The sequence below is a fragment of the Otolemur garnettii genome, unplaced genomic scaffold (assembly GCF_000181295.1).
Source record: "Otolemur garnettii isolate 467f Iridium unplaced genomic scaffold, OtoGar3 scaffold00029, whole genome shotgun sequence".
NCBI lineage: Eukaryota > Metazoa > Chordata > Mammalia > Primates > Galagidae > Otolemur > Otolemur garnettii.
The window spans coordinates 18,229,727-18,241,238 of record NW_003852424.1 but is presented as its reverse complement, the minus strand read 5'-3'; the positions used below and the strand labels follow the sequence as shown (position 1 = coordinate 18,241,238).

The following is an 11,512-nucleotide window of genomic DNA, read 5'->3' as shown; positions in this document are numbered from 1 at the left end:
ATCACAGCTCACAGCAACCTCCAACTCCTGGGCTCAAGCAAGTCTCCTGCCTCAGCCTCCCAAGTAGCTGGGACCACAGGCACCCGCCACAATGCCCGGCCATTTTTTGGTTGCAGCCATCACTGTTGTTTTTTGGCGGGCCTAGGCTGGATTCGAACCCGCCACCTTAGGTGTATGTGGCTGGCACCTTAGCCACTTGAGCCACAGGCGCTGAGCCAGTATTTTGTTTCTTGACATGGGTGCTAGTAATGAGGATGTGTTTACTTTATGAAAATTGTATATTTATGATTGTATACTTTTATGTATGTAAAATCTAAAACATTTACTTAAAACAAATTTAAAATTTCATTCATTTTAAACCTATTTTGGTGAAACTTGAAGCAAATTAATAATACCTACTCAGTCTATATTGCATTGAACTGAGGGAACCCTGAGAGGCCAACATCCCAAGCCCTCCACATGGAGAGACAAGGGTACAGCCCCTCCTAATGATCCTCACAGGCTTTTATTGAAGTCAGGCATGAGAAAATACCTGCACAGCGGAAAGCTGCTAAGAGGGTAAAGGTTACAAAACAAGTTTATGTTTAGTAGCATGACTGAACTCTTCACACATTCTGTTTACTACATTTCTGTCTTGCATGTTTCTTATCAATGCTAAATATGATTTAGGACTGAAACAGTCTGCTATATCCAGTGAGTATTGTTTTTAGTACTCAGGCCAGCAGTATGCTTGGCTTTTTCCCAGATTACTTTGTCCCTAGTGCCTAGCACTTTTAACCCTATGTTCTATCCTACACTTCTGTTCTCTCTATTGACTTAGGTCTCAACCCTGGAACAGTTGGGAAGGGCTCTTTGTCCTCTGCTTTCATGTTTTTCTTGTTCTGTTTCCACTCCTCCTTTGCAGGACCCTCCAGCATCAGAGCAGGAGGGAAAGCAGTGAAATAATCTATCTTGTCAGCTTTTGGATCAAAGCCCAAGTTCCCAAACAGCAAAATGAATGAGCTTAAGCTTCCAAGAAACATGACCCTGGAAATATCAATTACCATGGGAGGCGAGAACAACAAATGACATACCATGTCTAGGATTTCTGAACAGCTGTTCTAAATGAATTCCTGACAGATGGCATGTATGTGTCAGAGACTTGTAGGCAAATTAATTTACTTTTCTCAAATAGTTTATTTTCACTAATAACAAGATAATCTGCCTTTTCTCTTTGACTGTTAATTATTATGAGTTATATTAACATATTTCATAAAGTTAAGCTATATTTCCCTTGAGAATTATTTTGATCACAATACAATTTGATTCACTAATATTTAGAATTTTAGCTGCTGTATTGATATATGAAATTGGCTCTATATGTGTATAGATTTTTGTGTGTCTTTATTGTGTCCGGAAATGAGGCTTACACCAATTTAAAAAAAAAAAAAAGGGAAACTTTTATTCTTATTCTCCAATACTCTGAAAAAGGTGAACTAAAATGGAAATTTTATAATTGCTATTGTTATTAAAGGCTTAAAAGCATTGCTTTGTAAAGCTATGCAGGGTTAAAACCATTTCAAGAAGAGTTCTTTGATAACTTTCTCAGTTTCCTTCAGTTATTGGTCAACTTTGACAATTTATGTTATCTTGAATTATGCCCCCAAATTCATTGTTTTCTTAATGCTTTCTTTTTCTTTTTTTTTAGAATTTTTTTCTCTTCATTTTTTTTTTTTTTTTTTTGGCTGGGGCTGGGTTTAAACCTGCCACCTCTGGTATGTGGGGCTGGTGCCCTACTCAGTGAGCCACAGGAACCACCCGATACTTTATTTTTCAAGTCAACAACTTATCAAGTAAAAAAACAACTGCTAATTTCCTCTTTATAAACAATAAGGAAACTGGCACACTGAGACACCTTAGCACCTCACCCAAGTACAATACTTTTGATTTTATTTCTGCTCTTTAGCTATTTTTGCTCTAGCCTTTTGCAGTTGATCTATTAATTTTGACATGAGTAATTGTTATACAAGAATTATAGCATTTGGGGCAACACCTGTGGCTCAAAGGAGTAGGGTCTGGCCTATATACCAGAGGTGGCGGGTTCAAGCCCAGCCCCGGCAGAAAAAAAGAATTAACAGCATTTGTATTCATTCTATTCAGTATTACACTTGTCACTGTTATTTGGATGTATTTGAGGACTGGAACTAGAGTAAGGCAAGTGAGGTACCCACAGAGCAATATTTAAGGAGGCACAGCTTGTTTCTCAGGCTGGTTCTATCACAGCCCCTTCCTTTTGTACTCTGGACTCCTTTGCTCACCTTAGCCTGACAGCCAAAGATTTCTTTTTAATGACCATCCCTGATCCTTCTTCTCAAAACATTTTAATGGAGATTTTTATTTTGAGTAGTACTTATATAATCCTCTGAGTTTCAGAACTGAGAATTGTTTTCTTAGTACTCTATACTGTCAATATGGAAGCTTAATACATTAAAATATTAACTTAGCTGGGAGTAGAGGTTTTGTTTCACGATTTTTCTTCTTCAAGACAATATTGACTTTCTGCTCATTTCTTCTAGTATATAACACAAGGAAGTCCTAGTCAGCCAGCTAATTTTTGTAGGAAAGGTACATTTAGGCCAGGTGCTATAGTATGGGTTTTTTGTTGTTGTTGTTGTTGTTCCTTTATTTGTTTGTTTGTTTGTTGTGAGACAGAGTCTCACTATGTCACCCTGGGTAGAGTGCTATGTTGTCACAGCTCACAGAAACCTCAAACTCTTGGACTTAAGCAATTCTCTTACCTCAGCTTCCTAAGGAGCTGGGACTACAGGCACCTGACACAATGCCTGGCTATTTTTTGTTGTTGTTGTTGCAGTTGTCGTTGTTGTTTAGCTGGCCTGGACCAGGCTGGAACCCGCCAGCCCCAATGTGTGGCTGGCGCCATAACCACTGTGCTATGGGCACCCAGCCTATAGTACTTTCTTTACCAGATTTCCACACTTTTACCACTATGTCCTGAGGTGTTGATCACTTTCACTAGATAGTGCCTCAAATAATATGAGTAATTTGCTTTTCAATTACAGTTTCATTCAAAACTAGAGTTTTCTTTGATTTTGTTTTATTTAGTGATTCTCCTCAATTTGTTATGTTTTCTTAACTAAGTATACCTCAGCTATTTACCTATATGTGATAACCTGACTGTCCATTTTCTAGCGTCTGCTGGATTTCATCTTTGGATCTTTTGCTTTGCTTTTCCCATGGACTTCTCAGTGGCAGGGCAGATAAACTTTCCAAGGTCTTTCTCAACTTCAACCAGATCCAACTTATTTCCTAAAATTGCACAAGAATGTACCTGTCCCCACAATGTCTTTCTTCTCACTTTAAAAAAAAGAAAGGCATCCATACTTTATTTGATGAAAGGCCTGAAATGTCAACACTTCCTGGTTGTCAACAAAGGGATAATTCCAAATATTTTTTTGAGGTAACCTATTAATGATTAACACGCTTACCTTGGCTCTTGGTTTATTTGCCTTTCCTTACCTGCTGTATGTCTTTGTTCTTATTACAGGAGAATGTTGGCCACAGCAGCAATGTTCTAAATTCAGAACAACTGAAGCAGGACAGGATAGGGAACTGGTTTTTTCAAACAAAGCTGGAATATTTTCCTAGCGCACCAAATCTCAAGTTATCTTCAAAAAGTTTGGTATGAATTATACAAAAATTGGTTAAAACATTTAATAAAATAATTAAATGATGCCATGAATTATTTATTCTAACTGTAATCATTTCTATCTTATTTCATTTTATATAGTGTCTCATACTTTCTTTTATTTATAAAGAATTACATTTTTGATGAAAACTTTTAGATCTCAACTTACAAATGTCCAAGATGGTACTTAAAGTTTTCAAAATTCTTTTACTTAGTACACAAGCAAAAGAGTTTGAATACCACTTGTCTATACAAATAGTTTTTAAGCAATATCCATTCTGGCATTTATTATTTCTGGTCTTTAAAAATTTGCCATAGCATTATCTGTTAATGAAAAACTTTCTTAGTGGTAATATTATTGAATACTATGGAAGACCATGGAATACTATTCAGCCATAAAAAAGATGGAGCTATTACATCTTTTGCATTAAACTGGATGGAATTGAAATGTATTTTTCTTAGTAAAATATCTCAAGAATGGAAAAGTATCCAGTGTACTCAATACTAATATGAAGCCAGTTGACAAACTAATACACACTCACACAAGAGAACAACTCAATTTAGTTCAAGTTGGGGGGAGGAAGGAAGTGAGAGAGGGGAGGAGGAAGGGGGATGAGTGCATTCCCACCTAATGGGTACAATGTAAGGGTATATGGCACACCTTCTGGGAGCAGGACACAACTACAGCAGAGACCCATATAACAATGAAACATTGTAACCTAATCATTTGTGCCGTCATATTAATCAGAAATTTAAAAAATTTTTTAAAAAAGTAAAAATTTAACTAACAAAGATCACAACCAAATTAAAAAAAAAATCTGTATTATTTCCAGGAAAAAAAAAAAAACCCTTTCTTTAATATTACCAGTTCCCCTTTCCTCTCACCCACTGTCATATTTTGATTTTTATAATTTACATTGTAGAATATGTAGAATATGTGTTTGTTTTAAGCCCTTTAAAGAAAGTTTTAGGAATTTCAGAAATTTACTTTCTTGAGAAAATGTCTTTAAAAATATGCCAAACATTTATAGCCCATGATATTGATTTTCCTTCTTCATATTGAATGTTTTTTTTTAAGTTTATATCTGTGAAGAATTTTACATTGTAGTTACAGAAACCAGGTTGATTAAGCCATAAATAAATTTATTCAAACAAGTGATATGAGGATCAAGGATCAAAGGGAAATCTTAAGAAACAGCTTCAAAAGGTCTCACTTGCAAAAGCTTGTTTCATTGCTGAAATAAATGAGTTTGAACCTGTATTCGCCATTCTGCTTTCCTTCTACTCAATATTTAAGGCCTCAGGAGTAAATTTAATTGGTGAAATTTAAGGAAAATACTCACTCCTTGGTTTTACTATAGCCTAGTAAGCTGCACAGCAGAGTCTCACCAGAACTTTTTGGCTTCCAAAGGCAAGATCGTAACTCTCTGTTGCCCATGTCACACACAATGGGCAAGGGAGAGTTCCCTTAAATAAAGTTGTAATGCTGATAAGAAGGGGTAAGAATTCATGGAAATAAATTGATATAAAAATTTTTTTTCTTTTCAATTATTGTGGAATAAGACCAGTTCTACTTAAGCCAGATATTTTCCAAAATAAATTGATGATAGCTTCTTTTGGACTCCTTTTGTAACTGGCTTCATAACCAAAATTTTGTAATTTTCAATTGTTGTAGCTCCCTCACATTTCATAAGAGTTTTCAGTGTTCATGTCAGAACTAAAGCAGGCAGCTAATTGGCCTTGACTTGACAAGCTGAAACAGTAAGTATTATTTCAGTAAGTATTAAGTCAGTGTTCATGTCAGAACTAAAGCAGGCAGCTAATTGGCCTTGACTTGACAAGCTGAAACAGTAAGTATATTTCAGTAAGTATTAAGTCAGTGGCCTACTGACTGCAGACTTAGAGAAAGCAGAGAAGAGACAGAGAGATACTGAGCAGAACTTCCTAACTTTCTGTACACTGATCCAATTCTTTTGAGTTTTTTCCAGGAACAGCAAAACCTCCTTGGAGCCCTGAGATAACTACAGTGCTTTACACTACCTGATGGTCTGGAGAAAGACAAGATAAGGGACGTGCCGCCACAGATTGTGCTCAGGAGCCACTGAGCCTGTGCACAAGGCTAAAAGAATGAACAGTGTTAACTCCTGGCTCATTATAATACTAAAATTCCCACCCTAGGGTGGGATTTATCCACTATTTTTTGTTTATGGGACGTATGTACTAGCATGATTCTTCACGGCACTTGTGGGCCCTGCACTCCACTCCAAACATGTAATGGGGTTCACTCTCCTTATGCATTATTCATTTTTACCTCCATATAAACCCCTTGACCCTATAGTCAGGGATGTGGATTTCAGGTAGCCTATGCCTTCCCCTGCTAGTTGACACATCTTCTGAAATAAATCCTTTCTCCCTTGACAATCCTTATTGTTCCAGCAATTGGCTATCTGTGGGGTGAGCAACATTGAACACCCCTTTACGAGTTCATTAACACTTGTTGTTCCAAGTGCCACTACAATTCCTAGGACCTGAGCTATACACCAGATGATGTCAGTTTTTACATAGTATGATCAAGTAGTTCATTTAAATGACTCTAGTATCCAGAAGGAGCAGAGCACAGGAATATTCCCAGAGGGGAATGCAATGGCTTTCATAACCTTGACCTGCTTTCAACTGTGTTGAAATCACTTTCAGGGTCCTACCCCTTTCAGTATGTGACTCTTCAGTTCCAGAAGGAGATCCCTTGAGTAATACAATTGAGTACTCAATAGTACTGATAGCAAAAGATGACTACTAGTCATGTTTGAGAACCTCTTGTGGAAATCAAATGTGACTTGAATTCTACAATATTAATACAGTTTTTTTTCCTTTCTTCAAATGTGTATACAGTTTTTGGCACCCTCTGTATATCACACACCTTCCATGTGCCAGTACCACTCTAGGGATACGGTAGCAAACAAATAGAAGCAATCCTTGCCAGTATGAAGGGGAATATGGCGATAAATAAGTAAAGTGCATATTGTGTAGAAGTGATTAAACGCTAAGAAGAAAAATTAAACATAGAAGGGGGACTCATTGAAAAGGTGAAATTTGGCCAGGTGCAGTGGCTCACACCTATAATCCCAGCAACCTAGGAGACCAAGGTGGGTAGATTGCCTGAGCTCACCAGCTGGAAACCAGCCTGAGCAAGAGAGAGACCCCGTTCCTAAAAATAGCTGGGAGTTGTGGTGGGTACCTGTAGTCCCAGCTACTCAGGAGGTTGAGGCAAGAGAATTGCTTGAGTTTGAAGTTGCTGTGAGCTATGATGTCAAAGCACTTTACTGAGGGCAACAAAGTGAGAATCTATTTCAGAATGAAAGAAAGAAGGAAAAGAAAAGAAAATCTGTATTAATATTGTAGTACTCAAGTCATATTTGATTTCTGCAAGTATAGGATGTGCACAAATGTGACCTGTAGTCAATAGGATATATATATGTATATCCTATTGGTACATATACATATATATTGTATATCATATATATATATATATATATCTCCTACTGGTTCTGTTTCTCTGGAGAACACTGACTTATTAGCCACAGTGACTTTGAGAAAGACACAAATTGACACCTTTATGGAAGATGTTAGTCTTTGATTTGTCATACATACTATTCAAAGTGCTAAGACCCTTCTTTGTATTCAGTGTTTTAAGAGAGCTTACAGTTGGGAGAAAAATTTATCCAAACTTAAGGTTTTCTTTAGTTAAAAGCATTCCATTTACAAGTTAGGAGGTTATTATTAAGCATTTGAATCCAAATGAAGGCTAATAAGACTAATTAATTAAATGCTTTCAAAAACACAACCAGGCTCAGAATAAACAGAGCAGTCATGCTCTCCAGGTAGGCATGAAGAGTGTGTTTAGGAGATAACATGATATTAACTCCCACTTACCTTACAGGTTGCCCCATTTCTCTCCTAAAGTCAATAAGATACCAACTGATCAGCTTTACAAAAGTCTGCCTAGCAGCATTTAGAAGGAGTTGTTCTCAGTGGGTAGTGCCTGACAACTCTGTCAGGTGAGCTCTGTACCTGGATCCACTCTGGGTCCCCCAGTGTTCCTGATGCCTGGAAAAGAACCTCCCATACTCTAGATATATGGATAGGTTCTGCTATCTGCTTTACTACTAAAAACCTTCTTTATCTCTATGTGATATGTGTTCTATTACAAGATTTGGCACTGAATCTATCACGACTGCTAACTCAGCAATTCCAAGTTCATTGCCCCATTGCCTCATGGAAATGATTTCATAGCTTTGCCATCCTCCCTCCTTCTTTATACTTTGATATTGTCAAAGTATATTGTGCAAAGTATACTTTGCATTGTCATTTTTCCTTAGTTGTCGCAGCTCTCTTCTCTTCTCCCTATGTCTTGTTGGCTTCCCACTAACTCCTCGTCAACTTGTTTCTTCCTTGTTGTCATCATTCCACATGTGCAGAAGCATCTGCAACCTTAATTCCTTATGAGCATCAAACCCTATGACTCTTTTCTCTAGTCATGATATATAATCCCTGATTTCCAAGTCAGCAGTCTTTCATATACATATATATTTTCTATTGTGCGTGCTTTCTGCAGTAGTTTGGATATGGGATTTTTTTTTTTTTTTTTTTTTTTGAGACAGAGCCTCAAGCTGTCCCCCTGGGTAGTGTGCCATGGCATAACAGCTCACAGCAACCTCCAACTCCTGGGCTCTAGCGAGTCTCCTGCCTCCACCTTCCAAGTAGCTGGGACCACAGGTGTCCGCCACAACACCCGGCTATTTTTTGGTTGCAGCCGTCATTGTTGTTTGGCAGGCCTGGGCTGGATTTGAACCCACCAACTTAGGTGTATGTGGCTGGTGCCTTAGCCACTTGAGCCACAGGTGCTGAGCCTGGATATGGGATGTTTGTTTCCACCAAATCTCCTATTGAAATTTGATCACCAAGGTTAGAGGTGGGGCCTAATGAGAGGTATTTGGGCCATTGGTTCAAATCCCTCTTTAATAGGTTAATGCCCTCCCTGAAGGAGGGTGAATGAGTTCTCCTTCTATTATTTCTCATGGAAGCTGTTTGTTACAAAGAGTCTAGAACCTCCCACTTTCTCTCTCTCTTGCTTCCTTCCACCGTATTATCTCGTTATGTGCCAGCTGCCCTTTACCTTCCACCGCCAGTGGAAGAAGCCTGAGGCTCTCACCAGAAGCAGTTACTGGCACCATACTTGCCAGTGTCCAGCTTGCAGAAACTCTTTTCTGTATGAATTGCCCAGCCTCAGATCTCATATCTTTACAGCAACACAAACAAACAAAGACATTTTCCCATTTGGAAAATGCATGCAAATACTCCCTCTCCTAGGGACCATTTTAGGATATTCCCAGGTAGAATCAGTCATCCTAGAGTCCTTGCCACATCTTATTTTAATTAAAATTCTGTACTTTTGTTGGTTCTGCTTGTTTCCTTTGTTCTACTTAAATATTATCTCCCACAGGGTGGTAACTGTCTTTTAGTTTAGCTCTTGACCAATAGCCCGACACAAAATAAATGTGTTCTAACAATATTTTAAGTGGCAAATAACTCAATAAATATTTCAAGATCCCTGGTGCTCTTAAAGTTACATGATACAAAAGAAGATTAAGACATCTAAAATGTTTGCCTAAAATGTTATCTGTATTATGATTTTAAAATAAATAAAAAGTAAGTGAGGTAAAAACTGATCTGGGAAATACAAATAATTGAAAAGTTTTAGTATGTCACCATGATTAATATTGGATAGTTTTTCCTGTTTCCCAAAATTTATTTTCAATGGCAACAAAATTTTAAAACCATATGTACATTGATTTATTTTAGAATAGAACATCATCCTTTCTGTTAAAAAGGAAAAAAAATTTTAATTATCTCTAGAAAAGAAGACAGGAATGTGCACAGGAAACATTACTTTGGTTTCTAAAAAAGAAATGAAGGACTGAAGAACATGGCTAAACAGTGTTTTGGTTTTGTTTTTGTTTGTCTGTCTGCTCTGCTTGCTTTTTTCTCCAGTATTTGCCTTGTGTTGCTATTAATCTCTTTGAGGGCAATGAAATGAGTAGTTTGCCCCTCAAGTCTTCCTTACTATTCTCCTATAATTTTTCTAAAATTGTTCATAACTACTACTTTCAAGACCATCCTCCACAACAGAAGTGGAAGTAACCAGTATCATTAAGTCAAAGTCACCTTTCCTTACACAATGCCCCTCATGTGTCAGCCTACTTTAAACAACATGCTTGGGATCCAAATGTATAATATGTATAAGTGTGGTCTATAAAGCCATGAAATGAACATAAAAGTGATTAGTTTGGTGATATTCAGCAGAAGCAAACAGAATCCTCTCAAAAGGGTTAATCACCTAATCCCTAGCCATTAGGATTCCCTCAAATACATTTCCATTTACTATTTTTCACCAGCTGAAATTATAAAACTTACGTGGAAACAATCTACCATGGGTGAAAGTACAGAAAATATAAACAGCTATCCCTAAATTTTCAAATAAAAGAATGTAAGAAGAAATAGTAGAAATGAATAGAAGAAGAAATGAAAGTAAATAACAATAAACCAAACAGTTATGCATAAGAAGTGAAGAGAAGCCAGATTATTAGAGTTGCTGAAGAAAAACAAAATCTTAATATGGGTTAAGTATCAGATTAGAATAATTGCATTTATGAATTAGAAACCTCTAGATATTCTAGAGGTGAGGCAATGATTCAATGATGCATTAAGTATCCAAACTCTTCATTTTTCCAGTGGAAAAATTATTTGTACCTAAATTTTTACCAATGATTTACACAGAAATATTTCCTTCCTTTCTCTTGGGAAAGGCTTATACTTCCCAGTTTCATTAATAACAAGATTTCTCATATGACTTTAACCAGTGCTATTTAAGCCAGCGTCATGTTTTATTTCCAAACAGAAACTTTTTCTGTATTCTTTTTTGCCTCTGTCATAGACTTGTTATGTTGTAGATGGAAGCTTCACCATAAACCTGGTACCAGTATGAAGATGATGTGGAACAGAGTAATGAGTGAACATTGGGTATATAGCATGAAGCAGGTTGTTGTAAAACATTATGATTTGAGGATTGTTACTGCAGCTTGTCCTGACTGATAAAAAAAAATCACTAGTAGAAGTCAAATGCCACTATAAGACAAAAGAAGTCAATATTAAACTTAAGACATCAAACTATAAAAATACTAAAAGAAAGTGCAGGGAAAACTTTTGAAGAAATCAACCTGGGTGAATATTTTGTGAGGAGGACCCCCTGGCCAACTGAAGCAGCATCAAAAATACACTACTGGGACCTGATCAAACTAAAAAGCTTCTGCACAGCCAAGAACACAGTAGGTAAAACAATCAGACAGCCCTCAGAATGGGAGAAGATATTTTCAGGTTATATCTCTGACAAAGGTTTAATAACCAGAATCCACAGAGAACTCAAATGTATTAGCAAGAAAAGAACAAGTGATCCCATCTCAGGGTGGGCAAGGGACTTGAACAGAAACTTCTCTGAAGAAGACAGGCTCATATGAAAAAAGCACATCTCCTTAATCATCAGAGAAATGCAAATCAAAACTACTTTGAGATATCATCTAACTCCACTAAGATTAGCCCATATCACAAAATCCTGAAACCAGAGATGTTGGCATGGATGTGGAGAAAAGGGAACACTTCTACACTGCTGGTGGGAATGCAAACTAATATGTACCTTTTGGAAAGATGTTTGGAGAACACTTAGAGAACTAAAAATACACCTGCCATTTGATCCTACAATTCCTCTACTAGGCA

General features: G+C 37.1%; 1 protein-coding gene across 3 annotated transcripts in view; it reads left to right on the top strand.

Annotated features, from left to right (window-relative positions):
- Nucleotides 1-6,108, top strand: part of SLC17A2 (solute carrier family 17 member 2) — a 26,628-nt gene extending 20,520 nt beyond the window's left edge. The window contains exons 14-16 of one of the 3 annotated variants that reach the window (XR_002773142.1): nt 905-1,126; nt 3,545-3,679; nt 5,361-6,108. The gene's annotated coding sequence lies outside the window, so the exon portion shown is untranslated. Of the gene's footprint in view, nt 1-904; nt 1,127-3,544; nt 3,740-5,360 lie in introns of those variants that run through there. The other 2 variants (XR_002773141.1, XM_023512568.1) reach the window with 2 other exon arrangements.
- Nucleotides 6,109-11,512: the final 5,404 nt, after the last annotated feature.